Source organism: Acipenser ruthenus, chromosome 10 (genome assembly GCF_902713425.1).
Source record: "Acipenser ruthenus chromosome 10, fAciRut3.2 maternal haplotype, whole genome shotgun sequence".
Classification (NCBI taxonomy): Eukaryota; Metazoa; Chordata; class Actinopteri; order Acipenseriformes; family Acipenseridae; genus Acipenser; species Acipenser ruthenus.
Genome location: NC_081198.1, coordinates 25889084 through 25914078, shown reverse-complemented (window position 1 = coordinate 25914078; position 24995 = coordinate 25889084). Strand labels below are relative to the sequence as shown.

General features: G+C 45.5%; 1 long non-coding RNA gene across 1 annotated transcript; it reads left to right on the top strand.

Moving 5' to 3' along the window:
- Positions 1–22601: 22601 nt before the first annotated feature.
- LOC131738157 (uncharacterized) lies at positions 22602–24952 on the top strand. The gene is made up of 3 exons (XR_009329687.1): positions 22602–22664; positions 22926–23070; positions 23362–24952. It is a non-coding gene; the product is annotated as an uncharacterized LOC131738157 (long non-coding RNA).
- The last annotated feature ends 43 nt before the right edge of the window (positions 24953–24995 follow it).

The following is a 24995-nucleotide window of genomic DNA, read 5'->3' as shown; positions in this document are numbered from 1 at the left end:
CCTGGAGGTTGTTTCTTTCATTCTCTTGATGTTAGTTTTGGTCATCTAAATGTTGAAGTGGCTCAAATGTGTTGGCTGTCTGGATTTCTGGTTTGGGATGAACTGGACAGAAGGGTGAAAGCAAAGCAACCTACAAGTGCAACACATTTGTGGGAACTTCTGCAACAGTGTTGGGAAGAACTTTCCAAACAATATTTGATTTCCATTGTAGAAAGAATGCCACGAGTGTGTTCGGCTGTTATATCTGCAAAAGGTGGCTACTTTGATGAGTCAAAAATTTAGATTAAATTTTGTTAAACAAAACGATTCCATGATTTATTTTTTATCTCCAATTGTTTATTTGTTCTATGCTTTAATTTCAGAGTACATTGAGACATTAAACTGCATAAATTTCAATAAAAACTGGAAAAATTGAGGTGTTCTAAAACTTTTGACCGGTAGTGTGTGTATATATATATATATATATATATATATATATATATATATATATATATATATATACACACACAGTACTGTGCAAAAGTTTTAGGTAGGTGTGAAAAATTGCTGTAAAGTAAGAATGCTTTCAAAAATAGACATGTTAATAGATTATATTTATCAATTAACTAAATGCAAAGTAAGTGAATAGAAGAAAAATCTACATCAAATCCATATTTGGTGTGACCACCCTTTGCCTTCAAAACAGCATCAATTCTTCTAGGTACACTTGCACAAAGTCAGGGATTTTGTAGGCATATAGTCAGGTGTATAATTAAAAATTATACCAAACAGATGCTAATGATCATCAATTCAATATGTAGGTTGAAACACAATCATTAACTGAAACAGAAACAGCTGTGTAGGAGAAATAAAACTGGGTGAGGAACAGCCAAACTCAGCTAACAAGGTGAGGTTGCTGAAGACAGTTTACTGTCAAAAGTCATACACCATGGCAAGACTGAGCACAGCAACAAGACACAAGGTAGTTATACTGCATCAGCAAGGTCTCTCCCAGGCAGAAATTTCAAGGCAGACAGGGGTTTCCAGATGTGCTGTCCAAAGCTCTTTTGAAGAAGCACAAAGAAACGGGCAACGTTGAGGACCGTAGACGGAGTGGTCGGCCAAGGAAACATACTGCAGGAGATGAAAGACACATCATGCTTACTTCCCTTCGTAATTGGAAGATGTCCAGCAGCGCCATCAGCTCAGAATTGGCAGAAAACAGTGGGACCCTGGTACACCCATCTACTGTCCGGAGAAGTCTGGTCAGAAGTGGCCTTCATGGAAGACTTGCGGCCAAAAAGCCATACCTCCGACGTGCAAACAAGGCCAAGCGACTCAACTATGCACGAAAACACAGGAACTGGGGAGCAGAAAAATGGCAGCAGATGCTCTGGACTGATGAGTCAAAATTTGAAATATTTGGCTGTAGCAGAAGGCAGTTTGTTCGCCGAAGGGCTGGAGAGCGGTACACGAATGAGTGTCTGCAGGCAACAGTGAAGCAAGTTTGGGGCTGCATTTCTGCAAATGGAGTTGGGGATTTGGTCAGAATTAATGGTCTCCTCAATGCTGAGAAGTACAGGCAGATACTTATCCATCATGCAATACCATCAGGGAGGCATCTGATTGGCCCCAAATTTATTCTGCAGCATGACAACGACCCCAAACATACAGCGAAAGTCATTAAGAACTATCTTCAGCGTAAAGAGGAACAAGGAGTCCTGGAAGTGATGGTATGGCCCCCACAGAGCCCTGATCTCAACATCATCGAGTCTGTCTGGGATTACATGAAGAGAGAGAAGCAACTGAGGCTGCCTAAATCCACAGAAGAACTGTGGTTAGTTCTCCAAGATGTTTGGACCAACCTACCTGCCGAGTTCCTTCAAAAACTGTGTGCAAGTGTACCTAGAAGAATTGATGCTGTTTTGAAGGCAAAGGGTGGTCACACCAAATATGGATTTGATGTAGATTTTTCTTCTGTTCACTCACTTTGCATTTTGTTAATTGATAAATATAAACCATTAACATGTCTATTTTTGAAAGCATTCTTACTTTACAGCATTTTTTCACACCTGCCTAAAACTTTTGCACAGTACTGTATATATATATATATATATATATATATATATATATATATATATATATATATACATATATATATATATATATATATATATATATATATATATATATATATATATATATATACACACACACACACCATAACATACAACACACTCACATACCATAAAATTGCTACTGTGCTGCAATGGAAAAATACATAATAAGAAACATCTGCTACAAATCAAGGATTACTGTATATCCCGGTAGCTCTTCCAGGCTATCGTTCCATAAAAGTATAAACATATATTTAAAGTGTCAGATTATTCCCGTATATGCCTTTTATCTGACAAATAGTAATACATAACAATGATACTAATAATGTATCATTTAGAAAGCCAAATCTGAGTAGCAACAAGCATTGAACCACCTTTAGCTTTTATGTTTGGGGTATTACTTAATTATATATTTATTTATTTATTTATTTATTTATTGCATTTATATAGCGCTTTTTATACAAAAGTATCACAGAACACTGTACAGTACATAGCAGAAAAAAGAACCATAATACATTTGTATAGCATGTCACACATACAACTACCACAGTCAGACCATTTAAATAACAGTATACACATCATAATACAAAAGCAGCAATTTTAAAGTTACATTAAGCCCTCTAAGATAAGAAAGCCATTTTATAAAAGTGCGTTTTTAGTCTTGACTAAATATAGGGCAGCCCCTGAGGCAGCCCTGGGCCAGCACAGTAGTGTGAATGGGTAAGTCATGGTGTGTACCGTATTACAAGTCACTTAACCTCCTTGTGCTCCGTCCTTCGGGTGAGATGTAAAACAAACAAGGTCCTATTGGAAGTGACTCTTAAGCAGCAGTTTTTGCATAGTTCACCCCCTAGTCTCTGTAAGTCGCTTTGGATAAAAACTACTAAATGAGTATAACACAGTACACATGCTTGAAAAACAGTTCAGAGTTGTATTCATGCTGGGAGTAGTTGAGAATGACTACTTATTTGCCAGTGTTGAATAATCAAAGTGAAAATCGTGTATTTGATAAGGTCTGGTATTTGTGATGTAGTTTTGTAACACATTGCTGTTTGTGCTCTATATTCTTGTCACAAAGACGGCCGGAGTGGGTGGCGTCAGACCAGAAACAGGAACACAAACGACAGAGACTTGGAGTTTGGTGGAGCTGAGCGAATGGTTTCGCTCAGCATTTAATAAAACAGCACAGAAAATAAAAGGGTTTAACAGACAAAAACACGGGACACGGCACTACACGCCAAAATAAAAAGACAAACAAAACGGACTATACAGTAAACGGACAGACACACAAACAAACACGGTGAGTTTTAAATAAACAAGTATCGTGCTGGTCCTACCAGCACGTAATAGCAATTGATATTTAAACTTATTTCTCCTTCTCTCTCACCCGTTCTCCACTCACCGAACACCTAACCACGAGTGACTAACCGTGCATCTATTTATACTGTTTGTGCTGGGATTCAATTACTAATTAATTATTCACTTGAATCCCAGCACGTGAATTAATTCTGTGCAACCCCGTGCTCACATATTACATTTAACCAGCACGTGAAGTGATTTGTGCTCTCCTCGTGCCTAAATACAAATCTACACTTTTTAAATACACGTGAAACACAGACCCGTTTATATCCCGTGTACCAATGACTATACACCAACATTAACACACGCAACATACAACACAACACACAAATGCACACAGGGGCGGGGCACTTTGCCACAATTCTATATTATAATGCTTTCCTATGCTTTACCATACCTCTGTGCTTTACAATGCTTGCCTATGCTTTACCATACCTCTGTGCTTTACAATGATTACCTATGCTTCACCATACATCTGTTTTTACAATGCTTGCCTATGCTTTACCATACTGTGCTTTACAATGCTTGCCTATGCTTTACAATGATTGCCTATGCTTTACCATATCTGTTTTTACAATGCTTGCTTTTGTTTTCACTGTGCTTTATTACACTGTGCTTTATTACACAGTTACGCCAAGCTTTTACTATGAGCCACTTTTATAAGGGTTACAAGTGTTCTATCATCGTTACAGTGGGAAGATTATACAGGTACAGCTCATTGTCGACATACAAGCATACTGTAGTACACACCCACAGAAACCTGAACTTCACAGTGATCTGTTCTGCATTACAACCCCATCAGACACACTCAGCAGTAAGGGTGTTTTAACAGTTATGTTTTATAGTTTAGTTTACATGCTTTTATGTGGTCACTTGCCACCACAGTCTTATTGTTAACAGGAATGTGTGTCTTAGAAGCTTATACAGTCAAACCTGCTCATGCGGCCACCTTTATTTAGCGACCACCTGGTCTAAGCGACCATTTTAAATTCCTCCCAATGGTATTTGTGCTTTTATTTAACTGTATTAAGCGACCACAATTCTCTTACCCAGCAACGGACTCAAACCTGTATTAAGTACCCTTATACAGGGCTATTGTTATAAGAAAATGATGGTTTTAAAAGATACATCCTAAATTCAAAGGAATACAGTAACCACTTTAGCAATCTTTAATCATAATCAATAAAACAGCGCTCTCTTGTAAAGGAAGAAAGAAAACGTGGAGAAACAAAAGTTCCTCCCTATGTGACAGAATGAAAGTTATTAAACTTGTAAAGACAGTAAGTGCCAGAAAACCTGCTGAGAAATTCAGCACTAGAAAGACGCAGATACAACATTTTGAAACTGAAAGAACTAGGGCTTGAAGTTTTAGGTTTTTATTTTTGTTCACGTGACCATGTTTTGAACCAATTCAATATCTTAATTAAACTGTTAATTACTAAACAAAGTCGCTTCTTTTTACCTTGATGTCCTAATTGACTTGCTGATTCTGTTTCACCTTCTTCATTATTTGAACACAAGAGCAAGCAATGACATTAATCACTCCCCCCAGATGCTACTTTAACTTGCATTTCGTTCTTGCACTTGCCTGGGAACTAGGTAGCTTCAATGTGTCAGTTTCGTGTTGTGTTGTTCTAATTTAACAGAATGTTCTAATAATTAGCATGTGGCAGCTTAAGACTTAAAGGCAAACCATTATATGGAAAATAAACACCGAAAAATTCAAGCCATACTTATGAGAGTATGAAAACAATGTGCGCGGTAATCGAAATAGGTCTTATGCTTATGCTGGCATTGGTTTCAGGATGCAATGAATCAACACGTATCTGAAAGGCGGACACAGGCATTGAAATTTGCAAAGGATTTAAATAATTTTGTGAGACCTGAGACAGGCAAGCATTCACTACTTTAACAAAATAATTTGTTTTGTAAATGCATTATCTAAATGAATGTTAAATTACATACTTCATTTTGTTCATATTACATCTTCTGGCTTTTACAGTGTATTTAAGACATACATAATTACAGGAAAGCATGTCAGAGACAAACAGAAAATTCATAAGTTATGGGCCCTCTCTTAAGAGACCAACTGTGTTAAGAGGCCACTATTAGACTGTCCCTTGAGTGGTCTCTTAATACAGGTGTGACTGTATTTAAAACTCACCTTTTCTTTGCTGAAATCCTCCCTAGTTCTATACAATGGTGGTCATGCAAGCACGCTAGCCTCAAATGTTCCAGATTGGCCTCTGTAGAGGGACTGGATTCAACATGTTTTACTGCACAATATCTTATATTTAACATCATTCATGCTTGTACAACTGCTACAACTCAACTAATGCCTTCTGCCAGGCATTTACCAGACTTTAGAATGAGTAGCAACTGCATCTGTGTGCATCCATGTTAGGAGGGAGATTCCCAACTACAAAACCACAGTGTCACAAAGCAACCGGTATACACAAAAAGAAGAAAATGTAGTATTAATTGTTATGTTTTTTTACATAAATTTAGTGTCCAATTATTGTTCTCCCAATTTGGAATGACCAATCACTTTTCCCCTAACTGCAGCAATTCCCCACATGGCTCAGGAGACCCGGAGGTTGAATGAGCGTCCTCCAATCCCACGACCGAGCCAGCTTTCCAGTTCACTCAGGAACTCGAGAGCAGATGTCAGTGAGCGAATGACCTCTGGAGGACAAAGGCCAGCCCCGCAGGTGTCCGCCTTTGAGCTCACTGGGTGCCTGGTCAGCAGGGTTTGCTGTAGCACGATGAGGTGAAACAGTCCCTGCCGGTTTTGCCTCTCTAAACCACGGGAGCGCCAGAGCCAATGCGACGATCCTTTTGGAGGCCCCAGCGAAGACCAGTGACACCGCACATCCAGGAGAGAACCTACGCTGCATCCTGCACATCACGCGGTTGGGCTTCTCCCAGGGGAGCCATTCTGGGACCCCTTTATTGTTTTTAAAAGTTGTGAAGCATGTAACAAACCCAATCCTTAAGCAACGTCCAATAACTAGTATTTTGTGATGGAAATACAAATAAACTACCCTGAACAATATAACTCTCCAAAGCAGTAGGATTGCGCAACAGAAGCAAGAAAAATTGCTGGGTAAGGCAGGATTGTTTACAACACCTAGAAAATAGGAAGAAGATTAAACCAGAAGGCAACACCAGAATTCAAATAGCAAATGTTATTGAATATGCGTGGAATATTATACTTGTAGACAGATGTATCAAACATTTGGTGTACATGGGTTTTAAATCAGACAGCATTTGGACCAGTCAAAATGTTTCAGTATCAGGTCCGTATTGAGAATGCAGTTGAGCCAGAACAGTTTAAACACGAAACAAAAAACAAAACAAAATGAGACTTCTGAGCGGGGTGCTCGTTAAACCCCGATAAATAAACAAAAAGGATAATAATCCCACAGTCAGAACAGCCCAGATAATCCAGCAGCATTAGGGGATCTCACCCAGTTCCTCCTTGGTCCTGTAGAGCTTGTAATTTCCAACCAGGTACGGAGACAAAAAGTGATGATTTGGATAATAAATGAATTAGTCACCGTTGTTGCTTTTAGGATAAAAATAAACAATTTGAATGATACTTAAAGACATAATGATAAGCCCTTTGCCAAGGCAATTAGCAAAACACCTGAATCTAATTAGATTTTCCATGTGGAAATTAAGGAAAAGATCATTCAGTTAAAACAACAAGAGAGAGACCAGTGCAGAGATAAACCCCTTAACAAAAACTGACAGTAAATTGATATAGCTTCACCTAATTTTACCTTATGAATCTGAAAGGCCCACTTTAGAAATGAGGACAGAATTACTTATTTAGCAATTGAATAGAGAATTAACTTAACCTGGCCAGGTATTCTGATACTCAATTAAGAGCAGCAGGCAGCAAATTACTTATGCTGCATTCATGTAGCTAGTGCTACAAGCATACAACTAGCTATGTGTATGAACAGGAATGTATTTTTATATGTATGTATTTATATTTATATGTATTAAATTATATTTATTTAGCAACTGGAACAGCCCACTGAGCCAGTGAAAAGCACTTCTTTGATTTGGTCAGACAATAGTGTGCTAGCCCAGCTTGAGTCGTGCCTGTTTACACTGGAATTTCAACCACACTAAAACCAAAGCAAAGAAACACAAGTGCCAAAGAGGAAACCAAAAAGGCTGAAACATAACCCCATTGCTGCCTGTTACATCCACCTGTGGTCAGTTCATTGCTATTGTCTTAATTAACATGCAGTACATTCCCCTTGGATGGACATTTAAATGTTGAGGTTCTGAAGGAATGCTTAGCGCTAGTGCCACACGGGGTGACTGTTTTTTTGTTTTATTGTATTAGTAATATTAATCACGTATAAAGGTTGGGTTAGATTTTTTATTGAAGTGTTATTTTGCACATTTATAATTATGTATAAAATGTTCTATTGCTTTCTTTCACTATATTTTTGGAGTGCAATGGTGGTTTGTTTTTGCCTACTGCACGAAGAACTGATGTGCTGAAAAAGACAATCATTATTGAGAAGAAAGAATCGTCGTGTGAATCACCGTTCCAGTAAACTAATCATTTCCTGTTATTACAGACACCTGCCTGTTAGCAGAGGGGCTACGGAGCAGCCATCCTGAGTTAAAAGAAAGAGAAAATGAATTAATCACGTGCAGCGGTGTGCCTCATTGAATAGACCAAGTGAAATTCCCTGTATTTATTGTGAGCTTTACAGGCACAGAGTGAGATTGGGGAGCTTTGTGCAGAGCTTTGTGGAGAATAGGGTGCAGAATAGAGTGGAGAACAGAGAACTGCAAGGCAGTTGAAAAAAAATAGGCTGTTGAAAAAGAGTAAACACAGCGCAGTTGTGCAGCGTTTATAGCTGAATTCACAGAAGCGGGGGACTCCAGAAAACTCCAGAGAGAGAGCTATTTCACACAGTCTCGATCACAGCAACTGGACAGTGTGTCTAGCCTGGACTACCACTGGGGCAGCGCGTAGCCTACAGCGGAGTGGAGCACCGTCTACAGGCAGAGGACATTGAGGCACCTCGTGCACCGAGCACCCGAGGTTGCTATGCGCACCGAGTACCGTAAGCACTACATGCACCGTGTAGCACTGTGCGTTCGTGCACTGACGCTGTCGCAAACGGCACCGATCACCATGTGCACCAAGTACTGTGCGCTCTTGCACTAGCTCTGTAGCAGTGGGCCAAGCACCGTGCGCACCGAGTAGCGAGAGCACTACGTGTACCGTGTACCGTGTATCGTGCAGCGCTGTGTCTGTACAGTGATGCTGTAGCGCTGGGCACCGTGTGCCGTATGCAATAAGCACCTTGTGCACCGAGATACCAAAGTACCAAGGGTTATGTGTGCGCCGCAGTACCGAAGCACCGGTGGGCAGCTATACAATTGTGCCTACCCTAACCGCCCGGTCACACACCTGGTCAGCGCGTAGCATGTACCAGGGGGACACAAGGGGCCAAAGCAGCGGTGGGCGAGTTGAAGCAGACAGCAAAAAAACACGGTCGTATAGATAGATAGGGGAGAGCACACTGTTTGTTTACAAGGCCCAACTCACCGAGGTGGGCGGGCCTATGCAGCCAGCGAGGATGCAGCAAGGCCAGCCCCGTGGAGGAACTGTGTACTCTCAAGAAAGAAATAGACAACCACTCGCAGGTGACTGCACAGGCAGTTGCTCACACATGACAGACAGATAACTAAGAGCGGCCTACCACACAAGCGAGGAGGCCACTGAAAGACAGAAAGGTGAAAGGCTTGGCCTTTTCAAAGTCGCTGATTCCGGGAAAGCGGCGAGCCAGCTTTCAGCACAAAATACAATCGACTCGAGAATCTCTTTTCTATCAACACGCTCATCTCAACACAGAGGTCTTACCTTACCATCTTGACAAGAAAAAAGAGAAATGGCTTCCTCAGGACGACGGTTTTAATCCCTCGGTGGGCAGGACCGAGTGTGTCATCCCAGGAAGGGACCTATCGGCAGCTCTGGTATCAGCGATACCTACCCAATGGGCAGGCATATCCCATACATAATGTCATTGGTGGTCGTCTTCGAATTGAAAGGGATCTTCTGGCGGTTGAAAAGCGTATATTTCTGCAGTTCTGTTGTGTGAACTGCGCAGATCAGATCTGTGCAGAACTCTACAAGAACACACTCATTAATTTCTGTATGGTGTTAAAGCGGCAGGGGTCGGATTTGTTTTCCACGGCTGTAAAACAAATCCTCAGTATTTTTGGGAGGTCATAAATGGCTGTTTTTTAGTAGGGAATTACGGTACGTCCCTTATCTGGAGCACTGAAATTACAACAAGGAGACACACATTGCTCCTTCATTGTTTCATTATAACAAGGAGACACACATTGCGCCTTCATCGTTTCATTATAACAAGGAGACACACATTGCTCCTTCATTGTTTCATTATAACAAGGAGACACACATTGCGCCTTCATCGTTTCATTATAACAAGGAGACACACATTGCTCCTTCATCGTTTCATTATAACTAGGAGACACACATTGCGCCTTCATCGTTTCATTATAACAAGGAGACACACATTGCTCCTTCATTGTTTCATTATAACAAGGAGACACACATTGCGCCTTCATCGTTTCATTATAACAAGGAGACACACATTGCGCCTTCATCGTTTCATTATAACAAGGAGACACACATTGCGCCTTCATCGTTTCATTATAACAAGGAGACACACATTGCTCCTTCATCGTTTCATTATAACTAGGAGCGCCACAGGATTGGGCTGCTGTTCTTACCTGGCACGTTCACTAAAGTTTGCGCTTGTATATTAAGCAGGAAGAAGCGGGTCCTGTGTACACGGCGTGCTGTTCAAGCTCATACTGTGAGTGATCTCCAGAATCATACACCAGACCCCTTCATCCCGCCCTGCTCGTGCATCTGTGAGCTCTTCATGCATTAGACGCACATCAAACTCACAAGTGCTGCTCAAGCTGAATCACGTCAACGCCTGTCAAACTTACCACATCTGACATACCTCATTATGAGACCTGAGTAAGTTGGATCCGATCAAATGTATACTGTTCACACTGACGTTTATAAATAATTTACACAATTGGGATAACCACATAAAACACCAAACCAGAAGGCAAAAAAATATATATATGTGGCCCTCTAACACATCTCTACACAAGGGTTGTGTTGGCTATGTTTTGGTTAGTGTGTATGATTGCATCGTTTTTGGTATAATGTGTATTCAAGTGGTTTTAGTTAGTGTTATTAATTAATGATCATTAGAAATGAAGGCGTTGGGAATTGTCATTTTAATTAGCTGTGATGGTGTGGAAGAGTTTGTATGAGGCTGTGTGGTCCAGTGGATAAAGAAACAGGCTTGTAACCAAGTGGTCCCCGGTTCAAATCCTCAGCCACTGACTCATTGTGTGACCCTGAGCAAGTCATTTAACCTCCTTGTGCTCCGTCTTTCAGGTGAGACGTAATTGTAAGTGACTCTGCAGCTGATGCATAGTTCACACACCCTAGTCTCTGTAAGTCGCCTTGGATAAATGTGTCTGCTAAATAAACAAATAATTTGTCATATGGGACCGTGGTCCGCTGTACTTTCAACAAACTTGTCCTGTGGCACGCACTGTCTGCAGACAAAATGCATTATAAATATAAAAGCAATTATGAACCCACAGCTTGGTGCCAGTATTACAACTCTTAACAGGATGCGGCCAGATGTCCTTGTTGGCTCGGAGAAGAGGCTAACGATAGGTTGCGGATGCAACCCCGGTTCCCTGAAAGAGAAAATAACCATCAAGGTATGGGACATTGCCGTCAGGCAGTAGGGATTGGCTGAGCTTTATGTCAAAGCTGCCGATAGGCCTCCGCGCAAGCTGCCGTGTAAGCCCGCCCCCTGGGAGTTTACTATATGCAACGCGCGGAGAGTCACTTCCTCTTTTTCCCTTCAGGCCGTGAAGGCCTCCAGAGCGACCACGCGGCTTGATGGTTATTTTCTCTTTCAGGGAACCGGAGTTGCATCCGCAACCTATCGTTCCCTTTCAAGTCGAAAATAACCATCAAGGTATGGGAGCAGTGTACCCAAGCCGTCGCGAGGGAGGATTCTCGGCAGTAGGACAGACTTACGTCACAACGCAACTGCGTAGGCAGTACATCTACGCATATGCGGAGCTGCGCCTCAGTGTCTATGCTCGCAATGACACCTGTCCTAAGGTGGAATAGTCACACCATATTGTCAACCACTCTACACGTCCGCAACCTGAGGCGTCATAGAGTGCAACACAGATGCTCCAAATGACGGAGCAGAGGATTCCAGTACATTTAACCGGTAGAACCTCGTAAATGTATACGGTGTAACCGAACTGGCTGCAGCGCAAATGTCAGACATCGGCAACCCTCTAAAGAGGGCCCAGGATGTTGCCATACCCCTAGTGGAATGTGCCTTCAACTGCCCTGGTGGCGGAAGGCCCATAGAATCATATGCTAACTGAATAGCATCCACTATCCAATGAGAAAGGCGTTGCTTAGACAACGGCTGACCCAAAGTCTTAGAACCATGGCATATGAACAGCTGTTCTGTTTGCCTCACAGTCCTTGTGCGGTCAATATAACCGCTCTTCCTCTGGGGAAGAAAAAGGAGGAGGATGGAACGCCATCAACTCAACTGGTTGGTTCATGTGAAACGGGGATATGACCTTGGGTAAAAAGGCCGGATTTGGACGCATGGAGACCTTAGAACCGTCTCCTGCGAAACGAGTACATGATGAATGCACCGATTGTGCATGTAACTCGCCCACGCGTTTTGCTGATACCACTGATAGCAAAAACACAGTCTTTATAGACACGAACTTCATATCCACACTGTGGAGAGGCTCGAATGGTGCCTTGGTAAGGGCTTCTAACACCACATCAAGGCTCCATGACGGTAAACTGGTCGACCTTGGAGGCCGCAAGCGTTTTGCGCCCTTTAGGAACTGAGATGCCAGAAAATGGCAACCAGGTGATAACCCGTCAATGCGTACATGGCAAGCCGAAATAGCAGCTAAATACACTTTAAGTGTAGAGGGAGATTTCCCCTCATCTAGCAGCTTCTGCAGAAACTGTAATATCACTGCCATAGGGCAGGAGACCGGGTCATGGCCCTCAGCCAGACACCAACTCTGAAACAATTGCCACTTATACGCATACTGCGACCGAGTAGAGGGCGCTCTCGCACTCTGAATGGTCGATATAACCGCCGTCGAAAGCCCTAAGGCTGACAGGCGCTCCCGTTCAGGGGCCAAGCCCATAACTGCATGAGTTTGGGGTTTAGGTGCCATAGCCCTCCTTGGACTTGGGACAACAGGTCCGCTCGCAGAGGGAGCTCCCTCGGGCGACCGTGCAACAACTGCACCAGACTCGGGAACCATATTCTCCGAGGCCACCGAGGAGCGATCAGAATCACTGTCACTTGCTCTACCCTGACCTTCTCCAAGAAGGCAGGGAGCATCGGAATGGGTGGAAATGCATACAGGAGCCCTGGCGGCCATTCGTGAGCCAGTGCATCGACTCCTAGGGGGCTGTCGAGATCCTTCACCGAGAACCATAGGGGACAGTGCGTGGTCTCTCGCAAAGCGAAGAGATCGACTTGCGCTGTGCCAAACCAGTCCCAAATGCGCTCTACCACCCGAGGGTGAAGACGCCATTCGCCTGCAAGAGGACCTCCTCTGGACAGGAGATCCGCTGCGTAATTGGCTCTGCCCGGTAGGTGAACCACACGCAGAGAGGCTAAGCGCGGTTGTGCCCAAAGCAACAGCCGTGTTACCATCCGGTGAAGACCGGGGGACCGCAAGCCGCCCTGGCGGTTGATATATGCCACTACCGTGGTGTTGTCTGACCGCACTAGCACGTGCTTGCCTAGAAGCACTGGCAAGAAGTGCCGAAGGGCGAGGTCCACCGCCCCGAGTTCCAAAGTATTAATGTGGGCTGACCTCCAGGGTCCTGACCACACTCCACGGGTCCCTGTCCCGTTCCAGACTGCTCCCCAACCTTGGTTGGACGCGTCGGTCGTAATAACCTCCCTTCGGAAGATGGGACCCAAGTGTACGCCCTGGCGGATGTTCGACAGAACTTTCCACCAGCGCAGTGCTTCCCAGCAGGTTCTGGATACCCTCAACCTGCGGTGTTTGTCTCTCCGCAGATGCAACGCGAAGGCATTGAACCAGGCCTGCAGAGGTCTCTGGTGTAGTAAGCCCAAAGGAAGGGCTTGCGAGGCAGCAGCCATCAACCCCAGCATGCGCTGACACAGCTCCATGCTGACTGTTTCTCTCAACCTGAATAGGGAGAGACACCGCTCCATCGAGGCAACTCTTTGTGTCGACAGGGTCGCTTCCATGGACACAGAGTCCAGATGCAGACCCAAGAATTCGGTCCGTTGGCTCGGCACGAGGCGGCTCTTTTCTGAATTGACCTTCAGACCTAGCCGGTGAAGATGGTTTGTAACCATCACTGTGTGCTGTGCCAACTGCTCCTTTGACTGCGCGTAGACGAGCCAGTCGTCCAGATAGTTCAGCAGTCGGACGCCTTGAGCCCGCAAGGGAGCTAAAATGGCATCCATACACTTCGAAAAGGTTCGAGGAGCTAGAGACAGGCCGAATGGCAGGACACAAAACTCATAGACCCTGCTCTGAAATGCGAATCGTAGGTACTTCCTGTGACCCGAACAGATGGGAACGTGAAAGTATGCATCTGTGAGGTCTATGGCAGTAAACCAGTCGCCCTGCCGGACAGACTGGACAATGTGCCTGTGCGTAAGCATCTTGAACGACAACACCCGTAGATATTTGTTCAGTAGTCTCATATCTAAAATAGGGCGGAGCCCGTCGCCCTTTTTTGGCACTAGGAAATACTTGGAGTAGAACCCCTGGTCGGTCAGAGCAGGGTCTACTAGTTGAATGGCACGCTTCTTGAGCAATGCCTGTATTTCCGCATTTAGAGCTGAGGACTGAACCGAGTCCTTCACTGCAGTTATCACCACTCCCCTGAAGGGGGGGGGGTTTAACCGGAACTGAAGGGTGTACCCGGTGAGTATAGTTTTGCGCACCCAGATGTCGTTGGTGCATTGTTGCCAGAACAGGAGCTGTGGAACAGTGTAGGGGTGGGTTAACGGCTGCTGGGGTTTCTCAGGGCTGCTTAGGCTGCGCTCGCTCACGAGGGGCCTGGCCAGAGCCACGAGGATGCGGTCTGCCACCTCCTCTAGGGCGCCACCCTCCGCGCTGCGGTCTTGCAAACGCGGGTTGGCTGCGTGCTGAAACCCCCAAAGGGGCGGTTTTACTGCCCTGTGGGTGTGCTTGCTGCTGCGGCGGTGCCCTGCGCCACTGGTGCTCCTGTGGCCGCCTTGGCTGGAAGGGTTTGCTTGGCCACATCTTTGCCAACTGCTGCGACGCCTCACGCGCCTTGATGGAGCGTTGCAGCATCTCCTCATCCGCTGGGCCAAACGTGTGCCCCGGGGATATAGGAGCATCTAGCAATGGGGCCTTATCAGGCTTCTGTACCCTGGCCTGTGAGAGCCAGAGCTGCCTTCTTGCCACCACAAGAGAAGCAATGCTCCTGCCCTGTGCTCGTGCATTCAGCTGAGCCAGCTTAACCAAAAGCTGCGCAACTGCCCCCAGCTCGGTCCTAAGTCCAACAGATGGGAACTCAGGCAGATCACGAATCAGCGCCGCCTGGTAGACCGTCAGGAGGCTGGCCATGTTAGACAGCCTAACTGCCTCTGTAGCCGCGGCATACCCCTTTTTCAGGTGGGCCTAAGTAATCCTACACTGCCTGTTAGGGCAGGAGGGGTCCTTAGCCAGCCCCGATAATGTCGGCGCCTTAACTAGCGCGGCGAACGCAGCGCCCACTGGCAGAAAGGACGCTAACCCAGCTTCGCTCGCCCCGTGCATGGTGAAGGCCGAAGCCTTGCGAGAAGTTGCAGGGGCGGAGGCCGGGGCCCCCCAGGTGGACTGCACCTTCTTAATAAAATCCGGGAATGCCGGGAGCATCCGGGACTGAAGAGGCGGAGCCGATGGCAACTCAAATAGGGAGCGTCGTGTTGGCTCTAACGCAGGCCATTCCACGCCTAAGTGACGGGCTGCGCTCTCCACCACTGACCACATAGGGTCATTAGTATCCAGCACTTCAGGGTCATCCTGCCCAGAGTGCTGGGATGCCACCTCAGGCTCCGTGCTCTCTTCAAAGAGCGGATCTGCGTCAGATGCGTCCCTTGAGACAGCATCGGTGTCCCACTCTACTTCCTGGGGTTGGCCAGGAAGTGAGGCACTGGTGGAGGAACCATCGGCTGACTAGCGATGGGTCCGGTTGCTAGCTCTGGGGCCCGAGGCACCACATTCGCTAGGGTCATGAGGAGGGATTGCTGTCCCATCATGAGCTCCATGAACTGTGACTTCTTGGAGGTGAGCTCAGCCACTCCAGATGTGTCCTGATAACGCCTGCCCCTTCGAGGGGAGCGAGAGTGCCTTCTCCGGCGAGGCGATCGAGATCTCGATCGAGACTCCCGACGGGGGCGCACCCCGCGAGAGGAGGGACTGCGGGAACGTTCCCGAGCACGCCTGGCTGGAGACCTCTGACCAGCTGTAAGCTGGGAGGATGGGCTCTGAGGGAGCTGAGACGTCACTGGCGGCGTCACAACAGATGACGGTGGGGCCGAGACGGTGTGGGACGAGCCCGAGGATGGGGAACGACCTCCAACTGCCTTCCTAGCTCTCTGGCGAAGGGTGCGCGTCTGAAACCCCGCACATAGCTGGCAGTATAAGAACATAAGAACATAAGAAAGTTTACAAACGAGAGGAGGCCATTCAGCCCATCTTGCTCGTTTGGTTGTTAGTAGCTTATTGATCCCAGAATCTCATCAAGCAGCTTCTTGAAGAATCCCAGGGTGTCAGCTTCAACAACATTACTGGGGAGTTGGTTCCAGACCCTCACAATTCTCTGTGTAAAAAAGTGCCTCCTATTTTCTGTTCTGCATGCCCCTTTATCTAATCTCCATTTATGACCCCTGGTCCTTTTTTCTTTTTTCAAGTCAAAGAAGTCCCCCGGGTTGACATTGTCTATACCTTTCAGGATTTTGAATGTTTGAATCAGATCGCCGCGTAGTCTTCTTTGTTCAAGACTGAATAGATTCAATTCTTTTAGCCTGTCTGCATACGACATGCCTTTTAAACCTGGGATAATTCTGGTTGCTCTTCTTTGCACTCTTTCTAGAGCAGCAATATCCTTTTTCTAAGAGGTGACCAGAACTGAACACAATATTCTAGGTGAGGTCTTACTAATGCATTGTAGAGTTTTAACATTACTTCCCTTGATTTAAATTCAACACTTCTCACAATATATCCAAACATCTTGTTAGCTTTTTTTATAGCTTCCCCACATTGTCTAGATGAAGACATTTCTGAGTCAACATAAACTCCTAGGTCTTTTTCATAGTTCCCTTCTTCAATTTCACTATCTCCCATATGATATTTATAATGCACATTTTTATTGCCCGCATGCAATACTTAACACTTTTCTCTATTAAATTTAATTTGCCATGTGTCTGCCCAATTTTGAATGCTGTCTAGATCATTTTGAATGACCTTTTCTGCTGCAACAGTGTCTGCCACTCCTCCTATTTTTGTGTCGTCTGCAAATTTAACGAGTTTGCTTACTATATCAGAGTCTAAATCATTAATGTAGATTAGGAATAGCAGAGGACCTAATACTGATCCCTGTGGTACACCACTGGTTACCTCACTCCATTTTGAGGTTTCTCCTCTAATCAGTACTTTCTGTTTCCTACATGTTAACCACTCCCTAATCCATGTGCATGCATTTCCTTGAATCCCTACTGCGTTCAGTTTGAGAATTAATCTTTTATGCGGGACTTTGTCAAAAGCTTTCTGGAAATCTAAATAAACCATGTCGTATGCTTTTCAGTTATCCATTTTCAATGTTGCATCCTCAAAAAAGTCAAGTAGGTTAGTTAGACATGATCTCCCTTTCCTAAAACCATGCTGGCTGTCTCCCAGGATATTGTTACCATATAAGTAATTTTCCATTTTGGATCTTATTATAGTTTCCATAAGTTTACATATAATAGAAGTCAGGCTTATTGGTCTGTAGTTACCTGGTTCGGTTTTGTCTCCCTTTTTGTGGATTGGTATTACATTTGCAATTTTCCAGTCTGTTGGTACAACCCCTGTGTCAAGAGACTGTTGCATGATCTTGGTTAGCGGTTTGTAAATAACTTCTTTCATTTCTTTGAGTACTATTGGGAGGATCTCATCTGGCCCAGGGGATTTGTTTATTTTAAGAGCTCCTAGTCCCTTTAACACTTCTGCCTCTGTTATGCTAAAGTTATTTAAAACTGGATAGGAACAGGTCGACATGTGGGGCATGTTGTCCGTGTCCTCCTTTGTAAAAACCTGTGACAAACAAAACGGACTACACAGACAAAACACGGTGAGCAGATTTACCTATAATTATTATTATTATTATTATTATTCTCTTTACCTCCGTCTCCAATCCCGTTCTCCACTCACCGAACACCTAACCCCGACTGAATGCTACGTGTCTCTATATATACTGTTGTGCTGGGATTCAATTACTAATTAATTATTCACTTGAATCCCAGCACGTGAATTAATTCTGTGCAACCCCGTGCTCACATATTACATTTAACCAGCACGTGAAGTGATTTGTGCCCTCCTCGTGCCTAAATACAAATCTACACTTTAATACACGTGAAACACAGACCCGTTTATATCCCGTGTACCAATGACTATACACCAACATTAACACACGCACGCAACATACAACATATAACACACAATTGCACACAGGGGCGGGGCACATTGCCACATATACCCCCCCTTGTGCGCAGCACACATGGCCTCAACGGCCACCTCCCCCCTTAAAAACCCAGCAGTCCAGGACAAAGTCTCGGGCTGGGAAGGGAGGCTTCAGTGGGCCCATGGCTGGAAATGCTGTCAGCTCCCCTGCCGGTAGTGGCACGGCTGACAGCATGCTGGTCCCGTCCTGCAGCGAAAAAGCTGCGGGGGCAGGTGGTCCCCCGACCTCCCCCTTCTTCGTAGCCGGCAGCTCCCTCCTGTGGGGCTCCGGCCACAAGAACTCCTGCAGCGAAACTGCTGCTGGGGAAAGTGGTCTCCAGACCTCGTCCCCCTTCTTCGTGGCCGGCAGCTCCCCTTTCTGGGGCTCCGGCCACCGTACTCCCTGTGGAGGTACGGGCAGCAGAGGCAGCTCCTGCTCCTCTGCTCCGGGCGGTGGCGGAAGCAGAGGCAGCTCCAGCTCCTCTGCTCCTGGTGGTGGTGGAGGCAGAGGCAGCTCCAGCTCCTCTGCTCCTGGTGGTGGTGGAGGCAGAGGCAGCTCCAGCTCCTCTGCTCCTGGCAGTGGTGGAGGCAGAGGCAGCTCCAGCTCCTCTGCTCCTGTTGGTGGTGGAGGCAGAGGCAGCTCCAGCTCCTCTGCTCCTGGTGGTGGTGGAGGCAGAGGCAGCTCCAGCTCCTCTGCTCCTGGCGGTGGTGGAGGCAGAGGCAGCTCCAGCTCCTCTGCTCCTGGTGGTGGTGGAGGCAGAGGCAGCTCCAGCTCCTCTGCTCCTGGCGGCGCTGGCTCCCTCCGCTGTGGCGGCTGGGCTGGTGCGCGCCGTGCTGCCTTCAGCAGCATGAATAGAGGCTGCTGGGGGACACCAGCCTCCTGCCCCTCTCCCCCCAAAAAATTTTCAGGGGGTTGGGCCTGTAACTCCTCCCCTTCCGGCTCTTGGGGCTGAACCAGCAGGCATTTTCCCTCTGCTGGTGGCTTGGGTCCCAGAGCTGTGGAAGCCCCGACTTGCCTCCCTTTGGGCTGTGGACGCACCGACTCCTCCCTTTTGGGCTGTGGACGCACCGACTCCTCCCTTTTGGGCTGTGGACGCACCGACTCCCCCCTCTTGGGCTGTGGACGCACCGACTCCTCCCTTTTGGGCTGTGGACGCACCGACTCCCCCCTCTTGGGCTGTGGACGTTCGGGCTCCCCCCACTCAGGCGTAGGACGTTCGGGCTCCTCCCACTCAGGCGTAGGACGTTCGGGCTCCTCCCACTCAGGCGTAGGATGTTCGGGCTCCTTCCACTCAGGCGTAGGACGCTCAGGCTCCTTCCGCTCGGGCTTTGGACGCTCAGGCTCCTCCCGTTTGGGCTGTGGACGCTCAGGCTCCTCCCGTTTGGGCTGTGGACGCTCAGGCTCCTCCCATTTGGGCTGTGGACGCTCAGGCTCCTCCCATTTGGGCTGTGGATGCTCAGGCTCCTCCCATTTGGGCTGTGGACGCTCAGGCTCCTCCCGCTCGGGCTGTGGACGCTGTGTCGGCACTACACACCAAAATAAAAAGACAAACAAAACGGACTACACAGTAAACAGACAGACAAACGAAACACGGTGAGTGAGACAGTTATTCACTTTATATTTACGTTCTTTCTTATTATTTAGTTTCTCCTTCTCCACACTCGTTCTCCACTCACCGAACACCTAACCCCGACTGAATGCTACGTGTCTCTATATATACTGTTGTGCTGGGATTCAATTACTAATTAATTATCCACTTGAATCCCAGCACGTGAATTAATTCTGTGCAACCCCGTGCTCACATATTACATTTAACCAGCACGTGAAGTGATTTGTGCCCTCCTCGTGCCTAAATACAAATCTACACTTTAATACACGTGAAACACAGACCCGTTTATATCCCGTGTACCAATGACTATACACCAACATTAACACACGCACGCAACATACAACATATAACACACAATTGCACACAGGGGCGGGGCACATTGCCACACTCCTCCACTTCCCCTATGTAAAAGAACGCTCTTCTCTGGGATATGGTCTTTCTGTCCTCCTCTGTAGCGCAAGTAAGATTGTCCTTATCCCAGTCTTACTAATACAAATCAGTTAAATATCCATCCATCCATTATTATCAATCTGCTTCTCCCGATGAGGGTCGCGGCTAAATTATATATACATTGTATATAGAGATGTTGATTTATACCAATACAATGATTTTAGCAGTTTCAGTGTATTATGAACGCATGAGAACTACTGGATCGTTATGACCAGCATTATTATCATAAAAAATAATACTACGAATAATGTAGCTTTTTTCCCGCAGGATGTTTCAAGCTTCCACTCCTGACAGCACGCAACACCAGGTCCGCTGGAGGGATGAGGAAACTCATTCCCTCCTCCAAATTATTGCGGATCTGGGGGTTATGGATGAACTGGATTCACCTCGCCAAAGAAATTACACAATTTTCACCAGTATTACCGGTGCGTTGGCTGAACTTGGTATAAATAGAACGCTCCTGCAGGTACTAGCTAAATTCAAGAAACTGAAATATCTGTACCTGCAGGAGAGAAAACGCATGAAGTCCTGCGGTCAAAGCTCGAGGTCCCAATTTCGGTTCTGGGAGGAAATGCACCGGTTAATGGTCGACCGGCCAGTGGCAGTGGCATCGGACCATTTGCTGGAATCCTCATCCTCCCAAACATCCTGTGAAATACCAGCCCCATCAATACAATATGGTAATTGCGCCAGCCATCATTTACTTTTCAAAACTAAAATATGCTACCTAAAATGGCTGTATATCGACAAACCACAGAAGCTGGAGTGCTCAAACCAACTTGTTTTACATGTTAATCCTAATAATTTCTGGAAAATAATAACATATCGCATATACGCACACTTAGCCTCAGCCACGCATAAAAGTATGAGGGGCCGTTTCGGACAAAAGTCTGTCAAAAACGGCGAGTGAAGGGTCACGTTTCTGCGCGCAGGGAATCATGTTTTCCGCTCGCAGGGAATCAGGTTTTCTGCGCGCAGGGAATCATGTTTTCCGCGCGCAGGGAATCACGTTTTCTGCTCGCAGGGAATCATGTTTCCGCGCGCAGGGAATCACGTTTTCTGCGCGCAGGGAATCATGTTTCCGCGCGCAGGGAATCAGGTTTTCTGCGCGCAGGGAATCACGTTTTCTGCGCGCAGGGAATCATGTTTCCGCGCGCAGGGAATCATGTTTTCTGCGCGCAGGGAATCATGTTTCCGCGCGCAGGGAATCAGGTTTTCTGCGCGCAGGGAATCATGTTTCCGCGCGCAGGGAATCACGTTTTCTGCTCGCAGGGAATCATGTTTTCTGCGCGCAGGGAATCACGTTTCCGCGCGCAGTGAATCATGTTTTCTGCGCGCAGGGAATCACGTTTCTGCGCGCAGTGAATCATGTTTTCCGCGCGCAGTGAATCATGTTTTCCGCGCGCAGTGAATCATGTTTTCCGCGCGCAGTGAATCACGTTTCCGCGCGCAGTGAATCATGTTTTCTGCGCGCAGGGAATCACGTTTCCGCGCGCAGGGAATCATGTTTTCCGCGCGCAGTGAATCATGTTTTCCGCGCGCAGGGAATCATGTTTTCCGCGCGCAGGGAATCATGTTTTCTGCGCGCAGGGAATCATGTTTTCTGCGCGCAGGGAATCATGTTTTCTGCGCGCAGGGAATCATGTTTTCTGCGCGCAGGGAATCATGTTTCCGCGCGCAGGGAATCATGTTTTCTGCGCGCAGGGAATCACGTTTCTGCGCGCAGTGAATCATGTTTTCCGCGCGCAGTGAATCATGTTTTCCGCGCGCAGTGAATCATGTTTTCCGCTCGCAGGGAATCATGTTTCCGCGCGCAGGGAATCATGTTTTCTGCGCGCAGGGAATCACGTTTCCGCGCGCAGTGAATCATGTTTTCTGCGCGCAGGGAATCACGTTTCCGCGCGCAGGGAATCATGTTTTCCGCGCGCAGTGAATCATGTTTTCCACGCGCAGGGAATCATGTTTTCCGCGCGCAGGGAATCATGTTTTCCGCGCGCAGGGAATCATGTTTTCTGCGCGCAGGGAATCATGTTTTCTGCGCGCAGGGAATCATGTTTTCTGCGCGCAGGGAATCATGTTTCCGCGCGCAGGGAATCATGTTTTCTGCGCGCAGGGAATCATGTTTCCGCGCGCAGTGAATCATGTTTTCTGCGCGCAGGGAATCAGGTTTTCTGCGCGCAGGGAATCAGGTTTTCTGCGCGCAGGGAATCATGTTTTGAACTGGATAATATTATAAGGGAAATCCTGAGAGAAACGCCGAATGCAGGAGGCAACTATGTTCAAGGTAAAATACATTTTTCGCTGTAGAATTTTTGGTATTTGTTCATCAAAGGTGTTTAATAAAGCATAGGTCTCAATCAGTGCATATCCTCTTACCCAGTGCAACTTAGAGGTTTCACAAAAAATACACATTTCAATAGTTATTTGTTATATATATTGCATGTTATTTTAGGCAATACAGGTGAAAGTGTACTTGCATGTAGTTATGATTAGGTTTATTTAATTCGAACTAAACAACATTATGAACTATTGCTCTTATTCTAAGGTGGTGTCCTAGCCAGAGGATTAAGAGTTCAGAGAAGGAGAATTAGAGATCGATTAAATGCCCTGGACCCAGTTGGCAGAGCCCTTAGAAGACAGCATACAATTAGAAGGAGAATATATAATGTCAGAGGACCTAATCATTTATGGTAGGAACTTAAACATTTATATAATGATTAAGGAAAGTTTAAGGTAAAAATAAAGTTTAAGGTAAATTATAAATCCACCAGTCCTGTACTGCTAGGGATTAAAGATTTTAAATTATATATATATATATATATATATATATATATATATATATATATATATATATATATATATATAACACTATTTGGTTGTGGATTCACAAGGTCCATTGTGTACATTATGTGTAAATTGTTTTATTGGAAACCATGGAAACCTAATACTTAAAACTTATATTTTTTCTTTTGTCATTTCAGGCACATTGATTCAAATCACAAGCTTATTTCATGGAGATTTGTGTACCATGGATGCATTGATGGTTACAGTAGAATGATTATATACCTGACATGCTGTACAAACAATTGTGCAGCTACTGTTTTGCATTTCTTTGAAGAGGGTGTATCAAGGTATGGGTTACCACTGAGAGTTAGAGGGGATCGAGGTGGTGAAAACATTGATGTTGCTAGATACATGATTATGAGCCGTGGCAGAAACAGAGGAAGTTTTATTGCAGGCAGAAGTGTTCACAACCAGAGAATAGAGCGTCTTTGGGGTGAAGTGAACAGAGTGGTTTCTGAGTTTTATAGGCAATTGTTTATGTACATGGAAAACATTGGAATCTTAGATTCTACAAATGAAGTTGATTTATGTGCATTACACTTTGTTTACATTCCAAGAATAGGAAATTCTGTGCAAGAATTCACTCGCCAGTGGAATTACCATCGACTTAGCACTGTTCAGTCAATGTCTCCCTTAGCATTATGGCATTCTGGAATACTTTCAAATCTTACTACAGTAAATTCACAAGATCTTCTGAGTGGCATAGATAATTATGGAATTGACCATGCAGGCCCAATTACAGCAAATGAGGCAGACACATACATTCATGTTCCACATAATACAGTACAAATGAGCGCTGAAAACCACAGGGAGCTTCTGTCGCTTTGTGATCCATTATCAGATGATGACAATAGTGGTATTAATCATTATTTATTTGTTTTGGATTATGTGATAAACAATGTTAGATAGTGTTGTATACAAATAATTACGTTCCAACTCAATTAATTGCAAAAACTATGTTGTTGTATCACTCCCGATGCTACATATGTGGGTGGATACTCATCCCCCTGTCCCTTTTAAGTTGGGTTAGTAGCCTGTCCAGGTCAAAAGCTTCAATCCCCATAGTTCCTAGCAAACCTCCTTTGTTTGTCCTCTTTCTTTCTTCTTCCTTTTTCCAATAACAATTCCTTTCTGTTATCTTCAACTCCATCTCTGCCACATCTCTCTCCTCTACCTCTGATCACTTACAACCATCTGCTAATGCTGTGCATGCAAACCTTTCCTCTAGTCTTATTCTTGATTTTTCGCCAGCCTTCAACACCGTGGATCATTCTGTCCTCTCTACCACTCTGTCTAATCCTGGTATTTCTGGTACACCTTTATCTTGGATTCAATCTTACCTCTGTTAACGTATTACTGTGGTTTCTCTTTTCTCTTCTTGCCCCTCCCCCCCCTCCTTCACTGGAACAGGCTCCCCCTTAATATTAAGCAGTCTCCCAACCCAATGACATTCCGTTCCTCCCTCAAACCCACCTATTTTCTGTGGCCTACCCTAATTCACCTCCGAATCCTTCCATACCATCTTTCCAATTAGATTTGTTGTTGTCTTTTTGTTTGTCTATTGTCCTCTCCTGCCCTTCCCAGCATTCATTTATTTACATATTTGTCAGTTTCCTTTGTTTAATACAATTTTCATTTATCCTATACTGTACTGTTACACTTTGTAAAGCACTTTGATAAAAGCGCTATATAAATATCAATAAATAAATAAATACATAATTGGCCCACTTAAGTAATTTAGAGCACACCCCTGCTTGTCAGGTTTTTTTTC